At 37.3% G+C, this 23647-nt stretch overlaps 1 pseudogene; it reads right to left on the bottom strand.

Moving 5' to 3' along the window:
* Window positions 1-22090: 22090 nt before the first annotated feature.
* On the bottom strand, window positions 22091-22731 carry LOC126061649 (UV excision repair protein RAD23 homolog B-like; annotated as a pseudogene).
* Window positions 22732-23647: the final 916 nt, after the last annotated feature.

The raw sequence follows: 23647 nt of genomic DNA, 5'->3' as shown, positions 1-23647 counted from the left end.
CTGCTTCTTGGAAGCCCTGTGTAGGTCGCTATGAGTCAGAATCGACTCAACTGCACCTACCAACAAAAATCTCTGATTCATGGTATCTGGAGTGTCTTTATTTCTTAGAGGTTTTTTTTGTCCCCTTTTCCAAATTGTCTTTTTTTAAATAAATAAATTTTAAAAAACAGCATTTCTTTTAAAACAAACAAAACGAAAACTTCTAAAGAGTGTTGAATCATTAATAAATAATAGGCAATGATAGGTTCTGGGAACAAAGACAAGAGTAGATAGAACAGTGGTAGGCAAGTAAAGTTATCAAAATAAATATATGTGAAGATAAGTTTTGAGCACTATGGCTCCTATGAAGAAGAAAAAGAGAAAATGTTCTCAACTCCTTACCCTTATTTTTTTTTTTAATAATACTAATCCAGCTGAGTAAGAAACATTGAAGAGATCTTGTGGCACAGTGGTTAAGTGCTCAGCCGCTAGCCAAAACGTATGAGGTTCAAACCCGCCAGCCGCTCCTTGGGAGAAAGATGTGGCAATCTGCTTTCCTAAAGGTCGTAGCCTTGGAACTCCAGTGGGGCAGCTCTATCCCTTCTGTACAGGTCACTATGAGTTGGAATTGACTCGACAGCAACATGTAAGGAGCATTAAAGGTTCTGAAACAATATATAACAGAGTCAGGTTGTGCTTGAAATGAGTTTATTTCTTTTTAAACCACAAAACATCACTCATACATTACATTATTTTAAAAAGTCTTACTATAAACCCAATTCCTCGGATAATTAATAAAAACCAGAGCCGTGTATGAACATTAGACAGTGTTTGTCTTCAGTGTCATCTCTAAATATCTTGAATAACACTTTTTTTCTTATTTCCTAAACTTGTTTGGTGTGTAATAAATCAAACGATTTTTAAGTCTTAAATCACCGTTTTGTGTTTTTCAATATGTCGTTACTCAAAATGAATTTAAGTTTTTCTATAAAATGCCACTTTAATAAGAAAATGAATGCTATATTAGTTTCATTAGCGTCTTTCAAAAATAAGTTTTGCTTAGTCCATTCAGTAAAGAGGAAAACAGAAAATAATCTTCAGACAGGTCAAGTAACCTAAATATAAGAAAATACAGATGGGAAACCTGGAGTCTAGCGCCCATAATTTCTTATTTGGTCTCAAAGAGGTGACATGAGGCTAAAATAGGAGAATGCATAGAAAATGAACTTTCAAATTACAAAATACTATATATATGTGTATATATACGTATATGGTGGTATGAGCATCTAATTTATTTTAATTGGAAAAAAATATATATTGCTAACCCAAGATTTTTACAAAGGATCATAATCTGGATGTATAATTCAACTAATGGAATGAAAAAAAAAATATTGAAAAATTTTCTTTTTTTAATATACTTCATAATTAAATAATATAAAAAATAATCGCTAGGGGTGAAAAGAGTGTAATCCAGCTTCTCTTTGTTCCCCAAATCCACTGACATTTAGTCTGGAGAATAAAAAGGCATCAAAATCTAAACAAATAGTATGATTAATTGAAAAATGATTGACCCTAATTTGTATCTGTCAAGTTTGGGGGGTGGTTTTTGGTCTTAGTTTGGGTTTAGCTTTCTGGAAAAGATGACTTAGAAAAGCCAATATGATTTTGAAATTTTATAATTGTTGATATTTAAAGTCTGTTCTTAAACTGAGAAGCTTCTGTTTAATTCTCATCTCATAATGTGTTCAGAGATGAATCACCAACAAGAACTTCTCCGCTCATGTTTTAATTTCAAAGAAGATAGTTAACTGTGTAACTGCCCAAAAGGAATATAGAAATAATCATTATCGAGTAATAAGTTTATAGTTTGTCAGCAATTATGATTTCTGTATAGTTTAGTAGTATGGCCACAATATGTTTTTACGTATTATGGTCTTTTTCCTTCTAGTCTCAAAGACTATTTCTGAAATTAAGTCTTAAATCCTGAAGTTCATTATTAAGCCAAAGCAGGAGTTTATCTTAAACTCTTAGAAATGATAATTTTATGTTTATGCCAATTAAATAGGATAATACATTTTTCCCTCTGTGGTCTTGAAAAACTACACATACACATACACCCGCAACTTTAATTCATATAACATGATTTTTAAAACCATGTCAACTTGCTTGTGAATTATTATACCAATAAGATATAATTCACCATTAATTTATTTCCTCTAAGCATATACTGAAAATCAATAATGGTACTGCTCAAATGACTTTTCAGGCTTCACCTCTGGATCTTAGCACGTGGTGTTCTGAATCATGTTATGGATATACCCTTGTACTGAATGAAACACAATTTAAGGAGTTAAATCATCTTGAAAACAGAAATCAGCAAACACTGTACATGAATACAGATCCAAGTATCCATGGATAATTTATACCTTTCTATGAGTCAGAATTGAATCAATGGCAGTGGGTTTGGTTTGGTTATGTCAATGTTGATGACAATCATTGGAGAACAGATTGTGGATGAAACAGGGATGAAATTTCAAATGGACTGAAAGGGGATTAGCTGCTACTGTTTTGGAATCTCAGGCCTATGGAATGCTAGACTGCTAAACTGCTCTGCTCAGATTTTCTAGCTCAACAGAGTCCATAGTTACCGTTCCCACTCACTCCAAAATCTATGCCATCTCCAGTGGTAACCAATATTCTGTTTCTTAATTGCTCACTTTTTTTTCCTGAAATACATTCTGGTTCCTTTCAGGAACGATTCTTGTGTTCTTCCAAGTTTGGCAGCCTCCTCTCTCGCTTGTCTATTCAGAAATGGCCCTTAATCCAGGCATTCCTAGTAGATGATTTGTCGTCTGCATTACTACCATTTGGAGCACTGGTTGGAAACCCTGGTGGCGTAGTGGTTATTTTGAATCCACCAGCCGCTCCTCGGAAACTCTATGGGGCAATTCCACTCTGTCCTATAGGGTCGCTATGAGTCAAAATCAACTCGATGGCAATGAATGCTTTGGGTTTGGAGCCCTGGTGGCGCAGTGGTTAAGAGCTCGGCTGCTAACCAAAAGGTCGGCAGCTCGAATCCACCAGCCATTCCTTGGAAACCCTAAAGGACAGTTCTACTCTGTTCTCTGGGGTCACTGTGAGTTGGAATCGACTAGACAGCAATGGGTTTGGTTTTTTTTTTATTATTATTATCACTATTACTGACAGCATCAAACACCCAGACGCCAAGAAGGAACTCCTATAGTTATACTACATGTCTACATCCATGTGGCTCATTCATATTTGCTTAATTATCCAGGCTAATTTTTTCCTGTTACCCACCCTGCTATCCCAAGATGCGATATGTCTGTATGTCCTTGCGCATTGAGATAATGCAAAAAGATTTTAATATTCGCTGAAACAAAATATTCCAGTATTAATCTACTATAAAAGTATGTCACGACCAATGCAAATAATATGTGATTAAGTTATTCCTTTTTTTGGAGTAAAATGTATATTTACATAGAATCATAAAATTTAGAGTTGGGAAGAAGTTGCTCCTTATTTGGTAATAACTAGGAGTTGCCAGTGCTAAAGGGACTGGTCCACATAGATGTCCTTGTGACTTTGAATAGACCGAAGGGGTGGGAGAGATGTATGCTAAAAAATTCAATTTAATAATACATGAAGCCAGTGATGCATGTTTCCAAAGACCTCACTAAGCACATCTACCTTACTTTCGCTGCATGTGTTGCCCTATCCATTTAACTTCTGCTACCTTAAAAACCTTAAGAGGCTAGTAGGGTTGAGCTAGGGAATAGCTGGGAAGTGGTTAAGGTGAGGAGAATGGAGTCCAACAGAATTTTGAGGCTTTGAGGAGTGGTGGAAGGATTGACTGAAGTTTCTACTGTCACTGGTGAAGTGAGATTGATGAAGTAACAAGGGCTCCTGTTGTGAGCTGAGCAGGCAGTGATTTCATTTCAAAGCAGCTATAACAGAGCTCCTTCAAGAGAAAGAATCAGTAACTGTTTATATAAAGGGCAGAATCACCCATCTTCAATATCAAGAAAGTTACTTCACCTGTCTGTTAGATGGGTGTTGGAATGATTTAGGATGACTCCCACTATTCCCAATTACAGGAAATAAGCTAGCATTGTTGGAGGAGAATTTTGGGAAAGGCTTTTGACATCCACCTGCCCACACCTTTCAGTGAGGAAACAAAAAATTTTTATATCAGTAATGTGGTGGAACTGTCAAAAGTACAAGAAATCAGCTCAGTCAAGTATAAACCTAAAGTTGCAGTCCTATGTGCTTCTAAACAGTGTGAAAATTTTATTTACAAAAATCAGTACAGAGTATGTTATTGTTGCTGTTGTTAGGTGCTGTTGAATCCATTCTGACTCATAGCCACCCCATGTGACAGAGTAGAACCGTCCCATAGGGTTTTCTTGGCTGTAACCACTACAGAAGCAGATTGCCAGGTCTTCCACCAACCTAGAAAAATATGATCAGTATTTTGGCAAAAGGATGATATAAAATATTTGACAACTGGTAGCATGAGCATTGACCAATCAAAATGGGCCCAGGTCAGAGCATTGGAGAAGGGCCCTAGAATGTTTGGCAGTCCAGGGGAGAAGTTGGAGTGACCATGGTACAAACATGAGCACGTATTTCAATACTTGTACTTCAGTACTGTACTTGTACTGGCAAAAGAGTATATGTACCACCTGAGTATCAGCCTGCTTTGATATAATTCAACTTTTGATGACACTACCATTGCATGGTCCCTAACAACCTAATGTTTTGCTGACCAACCAAAAGGAACATACTTATTTTCAGAGATATTTGCACAGCTTTTCATTACTTGCTACACACATATTTTACTCTCCATCAATCATTTAGTCTTTTAGCTTTGGCTAGTTATGGTTTCTTTACAAGAAACTTTTATTCATATGAAAATGACGTCAAAACAAATTCTGTTGTTTTTCATAAAAATTCTAAGAGTTTGGTTGTCATACTAATTAAGGGTACAAATGTCTGGGACAATGATATATTTCATCAAAATTAAGTCAATATATAGCTAATACCAATATAAACATAGATAATAAAGTTTCACTTTGGGAGTCCCCACCAAAATTTATTAATAAAGAACAAAATTCAAAACAAATATTAAAGGTTTAAAAAGCATTGGTATTAACATTTTCCAATATTTAGATTACTTTATATGTGTACTACTCTATAACTGTAAAAAGCTTAGATATGTTTTCCTCAAGTTCAGCTGGGTATGCTTTTTATCAATGGCTTCAGCCAATTTACTGATTAACACAGTGATCATGGACAAACCTATTAATCTGTTTATACCTATGTACACCTATCAAATATTTGTACCTATTAATTGATTGAGTTAATAGTGTCAAAAAATAGCTAAGTAAATAACTATTTATACAAACTATCTGCATTTGTGCAATGTTTACTGAATCTTTTTAAAATTATGTTTAGAGAGCTTCCACATTGCTGTAAATACCTTCAACTATGCTGAACTTAAGAAGGTGCATAAAATTGTTTGTGTGAGTTTTAATGCCTTTCTAAACCTTTTTAAGTGACTGAAATCTTAAAAAGTGCAAGTACAAATAATGTTGAACTGGTTTTGAGAACTCTGAAAAGAAATCCAAATAAAACAGTAAAAGAGAAATCAAATGGACTAAAAATTAGGACAAACTCTTTCACAACTAAAATGGAAAAAGTACTCTGACAAAGCAAATAGCATTTGGAAATGCAAAGACCCCGTTGTGATAGGACTATTCAACATGGAGGAATATAACTTAGGAAAGGTCTTCCTACCATGAGTACTTATCTCAGTTAGAATACTTTGCTAGAACAGAAAACTTGACTCGAAGTGGCTTAAAAGTTAAAAAAAAAAAATGTATTGGTCAGATAACTAAAAAATCCAAAGGTAGGAATTCTTTATTTGGGACTTGGTCTACGTGTATAAACATGCCACCATGGATGACTCTCCTTGTAATACCATGATGACACATGCTTCCGCATGTACATTGTGAAGAAGTATGTGCTTAATTCAGCATTTCCAGCGAATGTCCCAAGATTAACACTCTTCACCCAGGTTGATGTCATCTGCCCACCTCCTGAACCCCACATTGTGTCCAGGGAGGTAGAATTAACTGATCGATGTAGCCCAGGTCACATAACCCATAGCTAGAGTGTGCTTTTGGCATCCTTGGAGCCATAGGGACTCCCCTCCAAAAACTAATTAGATACCGTTTGAAAGAGGGAATGGTGCTGGGAAAATATCCAGTGAATGCCCTCCATAGCAGAGCAATGCAAAAATATTGGGGAGAAAAATAGGCATATTAATTAAATACAATAATTGATGTCATGATGAAAAGTTTTCCTCAGCCGTGTCTTTCATATGTCTATGTTGCTATTAGAGCATTTTATAAGGTACACAGAAATCAAATCAATAGATAAAGTACAACCAGATATTCAGCAATGGTTTACATCGTTTGGTACCAAGATTAAATATATTACTGCTTGTTTTTGGTCATTGACAACTCACGTAAGTTTGGTCACTGGATACTAAATATTACATCTGAGCATGATGGGATTATCAATTATTCTTAAAATATATGAATGAATACAAAAAAGAAAGTAATATTTAATAACTACTCTGCCAGAACATCTTTCTGGCAAACATCTTTCTGATGTTTACCTGTGTTTTATTGACTATGCAAAGGCATTCAACTGTACGGGTCATGACAATTTATGGAAAACATTAAGAAGAATGAGAATTCCAGAACACTTCATTGTGCTCTTGAGGAACATGTACTTAGACCAAGAGAATTCATTCAAACAGAACAAGGGGATACTGAGTGGTGTAATTTTCAGGAAAGGTGTGTGTCGGGGTTGTATCCTTTTCCATACTTATTCAATCTGTATGCTGAGCAAATAATCCAAGAAGCTGGACTGTATGAAGAAGAATGCAACATCAGAATTGGAGGAAGGATCATTAACAACCTGTAATATGCAGATGACACAACCTTGCTTGCTGAAAGTGAAGAAGAACTTGAAGCGCTTACTGATGAAGATCGAAAACCACAACCTTCAGTATGGATTACACCTCAACATGAAGAAAACAAAAACCCTCACAACTGGACCAATAAGCAACATCATGATAAATGGAGAAAAGATTGAAGTTGTCAAGGACTTCATTTTACTTAGATCCACAATCAACACCCATGGAAGCTGCAGTCCAGAAAGCAAAATGCGCATTGCATTGGGCAAATCTGCAGCAAAAGACCTCTTTAAAGTGTTAAAAAGCAAACATGTCACTCTAAGAACTAAGGTGCGCCGACTCAAGCCATGGTGTTTTCAATCATCTCATATGCATGTGAAAGCTGTACAATGAATAGGGAAGACCTAAGAAAAAGTGATACCTTTGAATTATGGTGCTGGCGAAAAATATTGGATATACCATGAACTGCCAAAAGAACAAACATAACAGCCAGAATGCTCCTTAGAAGCAAGGATGGAGAGACTCGGGTTCACATACTTTGGGCATGTTATCAGGAGGGACCAATCCCTGGAAAAGGACATGCTTGGTACAGTAGAGGATCACAGAAAAAGAGGAAGACCCTCAATTAAATGGATTGACATAGTAGCTGCAAAAAATGGGCTCAAGCATAACTATAATTGTGAGGATGCTGCAGGACCAGGCAGTGTTTCATTCTGTTGTGCATGGGGCCATTATGAGTCGGAACAGACTAGATGGCACCTAACAACAACAACATTCTGCCAGAACAACGTATTTTGCACTAGTTACAGCTACTGATAAAAACAAACAGCGTTCTCTTGTTCCCATTATTCTGCCAAGAAAAATTCAATTGTTAGGGGAAAGTGGCAGTTAAGTACTTACATTTGGATAAAAGTTCTGGGAAAACCCTGAAGACTTCTAAGTGGAATGCATTTGAAACTAGAATTTTGTAGGAAATATAAATTTTTGATAAAACTGTTACTAAAAATACTGATGGAATATTTTAAACAGGCTGAAGAACACAGAATGTATGTGAAATTATTATGTAAAAATAATATTTCTTAGAAAATAGCTTTTACTTTAAAGAGAGGGAGTGATGAGATTAATCTGAGAACAAGAATACAATTTTTAGAGGTAGAATTCAGGGGAAAAGATGAAGACAAAATTTTTTACCTTTCTTTCTTGTACAAATTAAAAGTGAAATAACAGAAGTAGTGAAGGCCAACTTTGCAAATCATAGCCATGGCTACTCAGCTTATTTAACAGGCAAGGAGACAACTTAGGAAATAATAAAATAGTTCAAAATGTGTTTAAAATACTAGTTGTCGTTGTTAGGTGCTGTTGAGTCAATTCCAACTGATAGCAACCCCATGAGTTACAGAGTAGAACTGCTCCATAGGATTTTCTTGGCTATAAGCTTAACAAGAAGCAGATTGCCAGGCCTTTTCTTCCATGGTACTGCTGAATGCATTCGAACCATCAACATTTAGGTTAGCAGTCGAGCGTACACCATTTGTACCAACATAAAAAAAAAATTAATTAAAGAGAGTTTCTTAGTTTTGAACTTTGTTGAAAAGATGACTGAGACCAAGTTTTACAAGATAAATAAAAACCTTACCCACAACAGATCTAAATTATAGCCAGGTTTGTGATGGGTCATCTAATCTGAATTAAAAAATACCAAGTTTGTACCATGTTTAGGGAAAACACAAGGGTCCCATAGACATATTTTCATACAATACTTTTGAGATTTAGCAGTAATTAGGTTTCATGAAAACAAAAGAACCATTAAATGTTTTCAACAGCGTCAGTTCAAGATTAAAGTACACTAAAGACACATGACAAGGAAATGGATTGCATGATAGTGAATTGGACCTTGAACATGGGCTGGGGAATTGGAGAATGGAGGAGAGAGCTTTAAAGGGCATTATTCATTACTGGGACAACTGATAAGATTTGAAAAAGGAGTATGTGTTAGATGATAGTATTGAATCCTTATTGATTTTCCTGATTTTAATTATTATAATGTAATCGTATAAGAGCTTATCTTGTTCTTTGTATTTAGGGGTTGAGAGGAAATGTTTCTACAACTTAGTCTCAAATAGTTGAGAAAAAGTTTATTGAGTGATAGGATGATTAAGTAAATGAGGCCAAATATAAACATTTTGTCAATCTTGGTCAAGAATATACCCATTTACAAAAAAACAAAACAAAACATTGCCATCTAGTCGCTTCTGACTGATACCAACTCCATAGGACAGAGTAGAACTGCCCCATAGGGTTTCCAAAGAGCTCCTGGTGGATTCGAACTGCTGCCCTTTTGATTAGCAGCTGTAGCTTTTAACCACTCACTACCAGGGTTTCCCAAGAATATACAAGAGTTATTTATATGATTCTTATAACTTCTCACTAAATTTGAAGTTTTATCAAAACATAACTTACCCTAAAAAGCAATTTTTATGATTTGTTTCTCATAATATTGATTTTTCTCTGTCTTTCAAAGTGGAAAACTCCATCTCAAGGTATTTTGGCTACAGCTCTGTCCCCTAGACATTTAGCTCTAAACAAACCCCATCATTTAATTCTTTAAGGGACTTATGAGCTCTCTTTCCCACAATTAACTCTGAATTTGATACTATGATTACTGTGAAACCTATGAGTTTGGGTTTCAGATTGCTGTAAATCACAAACCAGCACAAAATCAATTAAAAAGTGTTTAGAGTTAGGAGACTAGGCTAATAGTCAAGAGGCATGATTCTATTATTATATCTGAACATTGCTGTTGCTGTGGGGTACCTTTGAATTGATTCCGACTCATAGCGACACTGTAGGACAGAGCAGAACTGCCTGATAGGGTTTTCTAGGCTATAATCTCTACAAGAGCAGATACCCAAGTCTTTTTTTCTAAGGGGCCACTGGGTGAGTCCTAACTACCAACCTTTTGGTTAGTAGCCGAGTGCTTAACTGTTGAACAACCAGGGCTCCTAATTTGAACATTAACAAATGTAAATTAGCCCAGCTTTACTCATATGAGTACTACGGCTCTTATTGCTTGAAAATTATTTTATAATACTGTTAAGCATTTTTTAATTTAAAAATATCTTTGTGTGTGTTGAGTTTAAATATAGAAGAGATAATCAGATTCCTCCAGAAGGTAATTATGATATAGATACATACAAAAATATTTTTAGTGGTGACAGCAACAGAAAAAAAGAGTCACCCTTATTATTCCTCCCACTGATTAGCCCTCGTTGAAAACTACATGTTTGGTTTTTTGTGTAGTAAAATTCAGAAAATAATTGGGGAGAAATTACTCATTCTTTTAAAATATTAGTTTCTATTTTAATTTCCAGTTTAAACATAGAAAACTCAAGACAGAAATATTATTTGTTCAATATTATTAATTAAAATACTCTAATTCTATCCTTACCTTGGAAACCCTGGTGGTGTAGTGGTTAAGAGCTACGGCTGCTAACCAACAGGTCAGCAGTTCAAATCCACCAGGTGCTCCTTGGAAACTCTATGGGGTAGTTCTACTCTGTTCTATAGGGTTGCTATTAGTCGGAATCGACTGTACGGCAATGGGTTTGGTTTTTCTGAGATCGTTACCTTACTCATTGCCATCGAGTCAATTCTGACTCATAACGACCCTACAGCAACAACAGCATCAATCCTGTGAGTTAAATTTTCAGAGACTGAAAACAGCAATGAATAAAAAGAGTATATTTTCAGGAATATAGAGTTTGTTATTAAAAAAGAAAGATCATAAATTCTGCATGATTACAATTCTGAATATGAATCTTATTTCTTACATATGAACATAGTTTGTCATTTCATGAGGAATTAAGCTTCAGTGGAAAATATGATTTGGAGGTTAGAATTCTTAAAAAATCATTATTGCTACTGAAAATAATTGTAATTTTCTTTAATAGTCTTATAATACAATTCCATTTAGTACAATGGTAATGCAAAATTTCATTTGTTCTATAAATTATAATTTAAAAAGCAAAGCATTGGTGTGTTATATTCTGGCCATTAAGAACCCTTGATTTCTTAAACAGGCTCAAATCAAGCCTGGCATGAAAAAGTAAATCATATTTTATATATATATGTATTTATAATTCTTGGACACTGAAGCATTAGGTTCTCTAAGAAAAATAGATATGATTGTCTACAAGTATTTTGGATACCTGCCTGAATAATGGAATGAAAGATACATAATGGTTTTCCATTGCCTTTCAATTCTTTGATTAGAATAACTTTTTCAATGTATGAAGTTGACACATCTTTGACGTAGATGAGTGTCTTGATGAGTCATTATTGTCACTGCATTTCTTCATTAACGGTAGAGAGTATGTTTCTGCCGTGTTTCTGGAGTGTTATGATAGAATTGTGCCGATCCCTTTTCGATGTCTTGGCCCGTTTGTGACTAAAGGCAAGCGTTGGAAAGATGACTGTCCCAATCTCAAGTACTGCCTGTTAATTGACTCTGTGTATGAAATAAATACGTCCTCTTAGCCATAATCATAACATGCTTTCCTACAATGGCCTGTGGAGAATGGCCACTGCCTAACGAAGTACCTTCTTGTGTAAGATGCCTGTTGCTCAACTAAAATTTATTTGCAATATTTATTTGTAATATTGCATTCTGAATCCATAAATGCACCTTCAGGGCTACTGCTCTGGTTCAAGCCACTACCATCTTGTCCACAGACTAACGTAATATCGTAGCTAATCTCCCTGAATCTTCTCTTGCTCAGTTAAAATGCATTTTCCATACACACTGAAGTGATTTTTTAAACACTATGACATTTCTGCTTAATACCTTCCAGTGACTTCTAATTGCACTTAAAATTCAAACCTATTTGATCAATATTTTGTGCTTTGTTGTGTGTTGTCTTTGGCCCATCTGACTCCTTCTGTTCCTCTGATATGCCAGCACGGTTTCTGCCTTGGGTTTTCTGCATTTCTTATTCCCTTCCATTCTAACATTGAGGTCTCTGCCCAAATCCCCCCTTTTCAGGTCGACCTTCCCTCTAGCTCTCTGTCTCCATATATCCTTGCATTGTCTTCATCATACTTATCACTATCTGTCAATATCTTACTTGGTAATGTGTCTTCTTTCTCCCCTAATGAAAACATATATTCCATGAGTGTCCCTACAAGAATACCTGGCACAAAGTAGAAACTCAATAAATATTCACTGTATGAACTAATCTGTAAAAAACGTTATCTTTTTTCTTCTTCTGGCTAGGAACTGATAATTTTGGTGAAATTCTGAAGTCTCATAAAGTGCTTCTTGACTGTTCATCAACATGGAATTTCTTTGATACTAAAAGTGTTTTTAGTTTAAACTATTTAATGCTCTTTTACCCTTTTAAAATTAAAAATTGTAGGTAAAACTCTGTTTTGTGGCTTTAGGGCAAATATCAGAATGTTTGCCTTTAGTTCAAATTCAACTGCGGTAGAAGTATTGTTGCTGTAGTATAATGAATTATGTAGTTTTTTTTTTTAATCATCATTGTTGAATTTGCAAATGCCAATTAATTGAGAGGAGGAGGTGGCAAAGGCAATGCCTTGTTTCATTGGTAGCGAAATAATGTTTATATATTCTATTGTTTAAAACATTGAGGAGGCAGTCCATACAGGCCATCTTCCTGGAAATGACATGAGTCAGCTTGCTAACCATGTCCTGACTTCATATTCTCCATTGTAATCATAGGTTTAGATCTGAATGAAAACTGTGAACAGACCTCTCTCTGGTCACTTGAGCACTGCACAGCCAACTGGAGTTATTTACTAGGCTCAGCTGTACGACAAAAGGAGCCCTGCTTGGTGCAGACATATAACCCCAACCAACATCTGACATAGTTAGTGGTGATGTATGAAAAATGAATAGATAGTATAGGTGAAGACTGATCAGCCTGTGTATTGTCAATCATCAATGAATAAACAAGTTTTGTTCTAAAAGTTCATTTCCAAACCAGCCATTTTTTTTACAAGAAAATATGCGTCTGTTTCTAAAGTTAGCTTTCTAGACAAGCCTATTAAGAAAAAACAAATTTTTCATTCATTCCTTCATCAGTATTCGTCAAACGCCTTCTCTGGTTCTAGGCAATACAGATGCAATGGGGAATAAAACAGACATATATACTCCCTTATGGAATGTGCTATCATCCAGGGAGACAAAGTATAAGTCAGTCACCCAGGTATATAATTATGAAATGTGACAAGTCAAATTAAAGAAGGTATAAGGTGTGTGGCAAGGACGCTTGACTTAACCTGAGGAGTCAAAGAAGGCTTTGATGAGAGACGACTTTTGAGTTGAGATTAGAAGAATAATGAAGAATTAAATAAGTAAAGAAGTTACCTGTTGCTGTCAAGTAGATTCCAACTCATAGCGACACTATAGGACAGAGTAGAACTGCCCCACAGGGTTTCCAAGGAGCAGCTGGTAGATTTGAACTGCTGACCTTTTGGTTAGCAGCAGAGCTCTTAACCACTGCACCACCAGAGCTCCAGTGAGGAAGTTGTGAAGAGTTATATTCAGTGCTAGAGAGAGTAGGAGTACAGGCCTGAGTTAGGAAGAAGAATGGCACTTTGAAGGAACTGAAAGAATAGGCTGAAATGAAGCCACAAATGAGAGAGAATGGAACAAAATGAGGCAGGATATAGACCACGCAGGATTTTGTAGACATTAAGTGGCCACTTATATTGTAAGTATGCATAACAGGATCAGATTTGCTGCATGGGCTGCTTTTACTGCAACATATTGGATGTAGAACATAGCTAAATGCAAAACTTCTACCGGAAGCTTAGAACCTCCCCCAGGTTAAGTAAGGAGTGGGAAAGGGGGCTAGCTGATGGCATCTAACCTCTTGATCCAATGGATTCATCTGACCCATTAATGAACAAGCTGTTATAATAAACTGGTAGAAACCTGTCTTGAGCATATACTTGATGTACCTGTTGAAGGAACGCAAAGTTTGTCATGATTACAAAGTCATTGATAGAGAATTATTTAATGATGCCATCAGCAATTACGAGAGACATTCACAACCTCGAGTTCTTGACATAAAAAAGCTTTTCATTTCCAAATAACCATTGAGAAGAACTTTCTCTTTGCTACATAAACTGAGATCTAGGAAGTATGTAGTTTGGATATGTTTAATTTATAAAAGCACTGAATTCAAGCATTAGAATCTATGGCCCTCAGATCCCCTATGACTTTGTTATTTGAAATGTGATCCAGGAGCTAGAAGCATTAGCAGCATCTTGTTAAAAATACAAAACCTCAGCCTCTCCCAGACCCAGTGATTCAGAATCTGCATTTTAACCAACTCTCCAAGTGATTTTTTGCACATTAAAGCTTGAGAAGCGCTGCCCTAGAATTTCATTCACATCTAGTACAGGAATCTCCATTTCAATACTTTCAAGGGTTTAGGTGTATGCTGGTTTTATTCAATCCTATTAATTTTTTTTTTTTATTAAAGTTAGTATCTCTGCCCTTTCAATATGTTGCTATTTAATAATGAGTTGTAAGAGCCAATTTGGAAGACTTTGGAAAATCTTAGACTCTTATTTTTAGAAGTTCCTATTCTTCAAGCTTTCTTCTCTTTCCCTCCAATAAGCATATTATTTCTACATCCCTATTTAAAATGCACGGTATAAAAAAAAAAAAATAGTATACCCAATTTTACTTCTAATGCTTTCCTGGAAGAGAGATAATGTTATTTGTAGAATCATTCACTGAACAGTGAATTTGTGGTAGAAATAAAAAGATTTTTATATCAATGACAAGAGGGCTTGGGCATGACAGAGCTCTTTTTCAGTAATTTTAAGAAGAGATGGTTCATTTGTAAGGGGAAGTTTATTAATGTTCTTTTTAATTGGCAAAGGAAGGTCTCAGAGCTTATTTGGAGCAGATTTTGAGTCAAAAGAGTTACGATGTTTCACGTCATAAAATAAGAGAAATTTTGTTTTGATATCTTGAACCTAGTATTACTTTTCTATTTATTGCCTTGACAAATTACCACAAATTTACTGGCTTAAACCAACACAAATCTATTACCTTGCAGTTTTGTAGATTAAAAGTCCAACAAAAGTCACACTGGGCTCAAATCAAGATGTTGCCAGGACTGAGTTCCTTTCTGGATACTCAGGAGAAAACACCTTTTCCAGCTTCTAGAAGTCGCCTGTATTCCTTGGCTCATTTCTCCCTTCCATCTTCAGGGCCAGCAATGGTGGGTTGGGTCTTTCTCACATATCATCAATCTGACCCTAACTCTCCTGCCTCCCTCTTCCACTTTTAAACCAAAAAAACCCACTGCCACTGAGTCAATTCCTACTCATAGGGACCCTATAGGACAGAGTAGAACTGCCGCATACAGTTTCCAAGGATTACCTGGTGGATTTGAACTGGCAACCTTTTGATTAGCAGTCATAGCTCTTAACCACTACACCACCAGGGTTTCCTCCACTTTTAAGGACCCTTGTAATTACCGTGGAGTCCCTGGATGGTACAAACCGTTAATGTTCTCAGCTGATAATCAAAAGTTTGGAGGTTTAAGTTTGCACAGAGGCACCTTGGAAGAAAGGCTTGGCAATCTACTTTTTAAAAATCAGCCATTGAAAACCCTGTGGAACACAGGTCTACTCTGACACACGTTAGGCTGCAATGAGCGGCAACTGACTACATGGCAACTGGAGATTACATTGGCCCACCCAGATAAGCCAGGTTCATCTCCCTATTTTAAAGCCAGCTGATCAACAGCTCTAATTTCATCTGTAACCTTAATTCCCTTTTGCTATGTAAGGTAATACATTCCATGGATTAAGACATGGACAGCTTTATCAGTTGCCATTGGGTCGATACTGACTCATAGCAACCCTGTAGGACAGAGTAGAACTGCCCCATAGGGCTTCCAAGGAACAGCTGGTGGATTCAAACTGCCAACCTTTTGGTTAGCAGCCAGGCTCTTAACCACTGCACTACCAGGTCTCCTGGACAGCTTTAGGGGTCCTTTATTCTACCTACCACGGCCCTTGTAAGGAGAAGTGTGTGCTATGGAATGGGGAGAAAAATGGAGAAGGAATTCTGGGGAGAGATAAAGAGAGGGCAGCCCTGGAAAGGGTGGCATGCTGTGACCACATGAGAAAGATAACCAGTGAGGTTTCCCTGTAGTAGGTACTGACTGACAATGAGATTTAAACTTTTTTGTTTTGTTTTTAATCATGGTTTTTAATACTCCATTTTTGGTTCATTCCTGTTCTATACAATTCTGTATTTCTCCATTAATCCCTAACATTTAAGGAAAAATCTGTCACTTAAGATTTCTTCTGGAATGAAGAAGGAGGGTGGCTGAAACTGCAGTTACCCATCCTGGAGTAAAGCCAAGCTCAGAGGAAACAGCTACAGGGCACAAATGAGTAGAAGAAATTGTGAATCAAGTCAGGAGCAGAAAGTCACAGCAAGGGACCACAGGAAGATCACCTCCTTCCCCAAGCACCACCACCCACAGGAGTAAAGAGAAGGTATACCTATGATAATTTATTTCAACTAAGCCGCAGGGACCATTGATTCAAAAAATACAAATGGATTTCCTCATATAAATTAGACACTGAGATACAAAGGAAATAAGACATGCTTCTACATTCAAAGTGCTTACAACACAGAGAGGGAGATTGACAAGTTAATCCCTATTATGGTGCAACGTATGCATAGAGAAAGGCATAGGGAGAACATGGGAGCAGAAGGAGAAACTGCAAAATCAGACTGCACACAAGGAAGACTTTCCAGAAGCTGTTTGGAATTATGGCTAGGATTACCATCTATGTGTACATGCAGAGAGGAAGCTGAGTATTTCAGAAACAGCTAACTACCACATGTACAAATGCATGATTTTAATATAGACACTAGAGGCATACTCCAATTGTCTTTGTTGCCACTCATTCTTTCTCACATTCATCACAGTGTCCCCGGGCTTTTTCTTCCTATAAAAGCACTGTGCTCTGATACCATCCACTCCTGCCACCTAAGGGTCTTCTGCTTCATCAGTTATACTTTTCCCCACTTGAGTCTTCAATTTTTTCCTTTCTTCTAGCTTTCTGTACTTATAAAGACTCTAATGTCTCCCATTTGTAATGAATTTTTACTAAGTCCTCTCCCACTCCCATATTTCTAGTTAAATACTGCCTTCTCTTGCTTTTCCTTCACTGCCAAACTTCTTGAAAGGATTATTTATACCAGATTTTTGCCATTCTGTTTACCCACCAATCTTTGCTCTCCCAGTTTTAAATTCCTCGGCCAGCGTTCCTAAAACTGCTTTCACTAAAGATACCAATGACTTCTTTGTTAAAATCCAATGGACATGTTTTAGTCATTAATTTTCAGAGCTCTCTAACACATCTGACATTGCAGCTAACTTTCTTTTGGGAATGCTCTCTCATTCTCTCTTCTGGGATTACACAGGTTCTGAGTCCCTTCCACCTGCCTAGCCAAGTCTCCATCCCTTTCTCAGCTTCCTCTTCCTCTAACTCTCCAATAAGAATCAATGTTCTAAGGTACATTCATACACATTTTTTATTCTAAATGTTATTCAGTGAAACATGTTTCTCATTTTAAGAACAAATATCAATATCCCAATCTGAAGCCTAAGTATGTACTCCAAAGAATTGAAAGCAGGAATAGAAACAGTTACTTGTACACCAGTATTCATTGCACCACCGTTCACAATAGCCAAAACGTGGGAACAATACAAATGTCGTCAGTGATTAAGTGGATAAACAAAATGTAATATGTACATACAGTGGAATATTACACAGCCATAAACAGAAATGAAGTCTTGAAACATGCTACAAAATGGATGAATCTTGAAAACATTATGCCGAGGGAGATAAGTCGGTCACTAAAGGACAAATATTGTATGATTGCCCGTATATAAAATATATGAATGCATAGAGACTAAAGTTTATTAGTGGTTATCAAGGGAGGGCAGAGGGGGGAAGAAAGGAGGAAAGGCTTTGCTTAGAGAGCACTGAGTTTCTGTTAATGGTGGTGGAATAATTTGGAAACAAACAGTGGTGATGTTTGCACAACATGATGAGTGCGATGAACATCACTGAATTGTACACGTATAAAATGTTGAATTGGCAAATGTCATGTTATATATACATATTTCACCACAGTAAAAGTTTTAAAATATATATTTGAAATGGGTTTTAGAATTCATTTTCACAGGTGTAACCTGTTACAAGAGACGTCCACATATTGCTTCAGAAGGCTGGCATTATCAGTAGAAAAATAAATTCTGAACCAGTTGCTGTTCAGTCGATTCCAACTCATGGCGACCCTTTGCGTGTCAGAGTAGAACTGTGTTCCACGGGGTTTACAATGGCTGATTTTTCAGAAGTAGATCTTTAGGCCTTTCTTCTGAGGCACCTCTGGGTGGGCTCGAATCTTCAACCTCTTGCTTAGCAGTGGAGTGAGAGTGCATTCACAATTTCTATTCTCTAGGGACTCCAAATGAAGCCTACAGAGAATGTAAATAGGGTTGTTATAAGGAATACACCAACCAAACCCACTGCTGTCGAGTCGATTCTGACTCTTAGCGACCCCATAGAACAGAGTAGAGCTGCCCCATAGCGTTTCCAAGGAGCACCTGGCAGATTCGAACTGCCGACCTTTGGGTTAGCAGCCGTAGCAATAAACCACTACACCACCAGGGTTTCCGTTATAAGGAATACAGTATGAGCAATATGCTGCCTTGGGCTGGTCCCCACCCAGATTTTCTCCCTGACATTTCTGTTATTGCTATTCTATGAAAGCAAATACGCCAACTTTATTTTTTTAAAAATTTGTTTGATTCAAGTGTGGGAACGGGACAGTGCAGTGGAGGGGAAAGGGTAGAAAGTAACTGTTTTTGAACTTCACTTTGAAGTTCTTAAAGACTAGCATAAAAATAATTAAAAGTAATGAGCTAACAATATCTAAATACAATTCCCCCTTTATTTTTTAAGTTAGTGGTAATTTTTCAGCAGGAAAAATTAAATTATCAATATCAAATAAACTACCATCTCTACTTTCTCTCAAATGATTGAGGTTGATTTTTTTTTTAATAGAAAACATCCTGAAAAAATAAGTCAAGAATATTTTTTTCCAGTATTGAGAAATATTTTACTACTTCTAAGGCTCTACCACAGCCCTCTGCCCACACAGTGTAGTTTTGAAATAACAGTTCATTTTCTTAAGAAAAATAAAGTACTTACATAGTGCTAGCCAAAACAAGTATCTACAGAGTGAATAGAAATACTAAATGGTCCAGGCAGCTGGAACCTGAGGGTACTTGCACAGGGAATACAGTGTGGATGAATGGAAACCCTGGGGTTGGGCAATGAATCAATGTGGCTGTGCTGACACTTAGAGAATTATCCCACATTTACTATAGAAACTTGATTTTTTTAGATTCATCCTTGTAAGTGCAGACAAAAATAGTCAAAATGATGTGCTAGTGCTGATGTTTTCACTTAAAGTCCACAGAAATATGGCAATCCCTAGTTCAGACTAAAGACAAACAGCACTTTGCCCAATTGATGTGTTCTGCAAAACTTGTTGGGAAGGTGCGTTTATTTTCTAAAAGTCATGTTGTTGTTATTGTCAATAGGTGCTGTTGAGTCAGTTCCAACTCATAGAGACCCCACGTACAACAGAACGGAATACTGCTTGGTCCAGCACCATCCTCACAATCATTACTATGTTTGAGTCCATTTTTGCAGTCACTGTGTCAATTCATGTTGTTGAGGGTTGTCTTAGTCATCTAGTGCTGCTATAACAGAAATACCACAAGTGGATGGCTTTATCAAAGAGAAGTTTATTCTCTCATAGTCCAGTAGGCCAGAAGCCCAAACTCAGGGTGCAAACTCCAGGGGAAGGCTTTCTCTCTCTGTCGGCTCTGGAGGAAGGTCCTTGTCATCAGTCTTCCCTTGGTCTGAGAGAATCAGTGCAGGAACCTCAGGTGCAAAGGATGCGCTCTGCTCCCGGCACTGCTTTCTTGATGGTATGAGGTGCCCGTGTCTTTCTGCTCACTTCTCTCTTTTATACCTCAAAAGAGATTGGCTTAAGACACTACGTAATCTTGGTGACCTCATCAGTATAATTGCCACTAATCCATCTTATTAAATAATAGTGCTAGGATTTACAACATACAGGGAAATCACATCAGAAGATTAAATGGTAGACAATCATACAAGGGAATCATGACCTAGCCAAGCCGACAGATATTTTTGGGGAACACAATTCAATCCCTGACAAGGGTTTTCCTCTCTTTTACTGACCCTTTTCTTTACCAAGCATGATGTCTGGCTCAGCTTGGATTCTCTAGAGAAACAAATCCACTGAAGTATATATATATGTAGAGAGAGAGAGAGAGATTTATCTCAAGGAAATGGCTCGCATAGTTGTAGAGGCTGGCAAGTCCCTAGTCCATAGGTCAGGTGTCAGGCTGGAGGCTTTTCTGACTCACAGAGCTGCAGGGGCTGACGAATCAAAGATTGTAGCTCAGATGGCTGCAGAGGCTGAAGAATCCCAAGACTGGCAGGCAATATGGCAGGCAGTTGGCTCAAGCCCCAAGAACCAGAGGTCAGATGATGACGAGCCTGATGCAGGATCTAGAGCAAGCGAGCTTTGCCAGAATGTTCATTTATATGTATATATGCATAGACAGATAGATGGATGGGTGGACGGATGGACAGATAGACGGACGGACAGATGGACAGACAGACAGACCGACAGACAGACAGACAGATAGACAGATAGATATAGATGCAGGCCACACCCCTAAGGTGATCTGATCACCACAGATCATATCAGGGAGGATAACTACATCCATTATATAACTGCCATACCACTGAGAATCATGGCCTAACCAAGTTGACACACAACCTTAACCATCACAATGTCCTTCTCCAGGAACTGGTCCCTCCTGATAACTTATCCACAGTAAGCAAGACAAAGTCTCACTATCCTTGCTTCTAAGGAGCATTCTGGTTGTACTTCATGTTTTTTTAAGGTTCCAAATAAAATTTGATATTTCATGAAAGTCTGGGATAAGACTTTTTTAATTTGAATAATTATATTTTTACATGTTTTTAAAATGTTAATTTTTTTATGTCTGACTCAGACTAAGGCTTCTCTTTTGTAGTTTATAATGGAGTAGAATTTTAGGTAAGGGTTTGCTTCTGGAGTCAACTTGTAAGGGAAAAAATTGCATCATATAATCAATGTTACCTTGAAAATTTATTACATTGTCTATAAAATATTGTCTATAAAACATAAAATATATAAAATATTGTTGTCAGTTGCTGTCAAGTCATCTCTGATTCATGGCAACCTTATGTATAACAGAATGAAATGTTGCCGAGTCCTGCACCACCTTCATGATTGCATATTTGAGCTCATTGTTGCAGCTACTGTGCCAATTTATCTCACTGAGGGTTTTCCTCATTTCACTCACCCTCTACCAAGTATAGTGACCTTTCCTAATGATTGGTCCATGGTATTTCTAAGCCGCATTGGAATATAATCTACCCTCTCTAGTCCAACATCCAGCTTCTCCCTCTACCTTGGTCCAGATTTTTGTTCCTTAAAGAACAAATAATATAGCTGTCTTATGTTTAGGACTACATTAGAAGATAATTATGTATATATAAACACTAGAATTATACTCAGGGGATAGATGCTTAACCCATGAGGGGTGCATGAAAACTACTGAGGAAACAACAAATAAAATCACTCAAACTATTTTTTCTTGCCTACCTTGTACAGCAGATTTTATTATATTGTGTCTGATGAATACTTAACACATTTTCTAAAATACTGAAAGAACATGTATAATAGACATTAAATAGGTTATTTCTAAGATCTGTGTAAAAAGATCCTACATCTTGGTCTAGAGCAGTAGGCCTCAATGGGGGATGATTTTTATTACCCTTTTGCTATGTCTGGAGACATTCTTGATTGTACGCTGATAAACCTACAATGCACAAGACAGCCCCCACATAATTTCCTGGCCCAAAATGTTACTAATGTCAGGCTTGAGGAGCCTCACTATTAGCTGCTTTAGGGCAATTAGCCATAGCCTGACCTTCTTTATCTTTAGGATTTCCCATTAAAAGACACTTGGCTATTCTGTCAGAGTGGTCAAAGCCAGCTCGCAGAGCTGTAATTATTTGTCCCTATTCAAAGTCCATTGACACAATCTCATTACCATATTCTTGTAAGACAGACCTGTCACAAATGAGCTTGTTGCATCTTCAGAAATTTTTAACTATGAAGAATCTCCTGACGTGCTGTCAGTTGACGTCAGACTGCTAGTCATTGGTGTTTCTGCTGGCTTTTCTGCAGGTGTCTCTTGTTTCGTTGCACTAGTAGGTGAAGGTTCAGAAGATGCTGTTGTTGATACTCCAGTGGTTGGTGCAGGTGTGGAAGAGGAAGCCATAGTCGGGGCAAAGGTTGGGGTTTGAGCCACAGCTGCCACTGTGGATGAACCAACTGCAATAGTGGTAGAAGGATTTGATTGCTGGATTATAGCTGGGACTGGTGTTGCCACGGCTTTGGGCTTTGTCATCATAATCACCACAAAATTCTCCTAAGTTTCTATTCTTCGAGGGCAGTATCATCATTAAGGGTTTTTGCCTGTGGAAATCAATATTTGTCCCACTACCAAAAAGGCGTCATTTGCTTCCAGTGTTCCACCCAACATGTAAAGAGCTTGAAAGTCATCACTCCTGTTCTCACAAGAAAAAATGTTAAAAACTTAAAATAAGCAACTCTTCTTAAATCTGTCAGAGAATAGCAGTGACAGAACAAACCATTGCCCCCCAAACTGGAGATACAGGCAGAAACAGAAAATCACAGCTTACCAGAAGCAGAAACCGACACTGGACCCAGAATTGGGTAGGGATGTTGTTGTTGTTGTTAGGTGCCCTCGAGTTGGTTCCGACTCATAGTGACCCCATGCACAACAGAACAAAACACTGCCCAGTCCTGAGCCATCCTTAAAATCATTGTTATGCCTGAGCTCATTGTTGCAGCCACTATGTCAATCCACCTCATTGAGGGTCTTCCTCTTTTCTGCTGACCCTGTGCTCTGCCAAGCATGATGTCCTTCTCCAGGGACTGATCCCTCCTGACAACATGTCCAAAGTATGTAAGACACAGTCTCGCCATCCTTGCTTCTAAGGAGCATCCTGGTTGTACTTCTTCCAAGACAGATTTGTTCGTTCTTTTGGCAGCCCGTGGTATATTCAATATTCTTCGCCAACACCACAATTCAAAAGCGTCAACTCTTCTTCGGTCTTCCTTATTCATTGTCCAGCTTTCACATGAATATGATGTGATTGAAAATACCATGGCTTGGATCAGGCGCATCTTAGTCTTCAAGGTGACATCTTTGCTCTTCAACACTTTAAAGAGGTCCTTTGCAGCAGATTTACCTAATGCAATGCATCTTTTGATTTCTTGACTGCTGCTTCCATGGCTGTTGATTGTGGATCCAAGTAAAATGAAATCCTTGACAACTTCAATCTTTTCTCCGTTTATCATGATGTTGCTCATTGGTCCAGTTGTGAGGATTTTTGTTTCCT

The sequence above is a fragment of the Elephas maximus genome, chromosome 18 (genome assembly GCF_024166365.1).
Source record: "Elephas maximus indicus isolate mEleMax1 chromosome 18, mEleMax1 primary haplotype, whole genome shotgun sequence".
In the NCBI taxonomy this organism is placed as follows: Eukaryota; Metazoa; Chordata; class Mammalia; order Proboscidea; family Elephantidae; genus Elephas; species Elephas maximus.
This window is presented reverse-complemented; position numbering and strand designations above follow the sequence as displayed.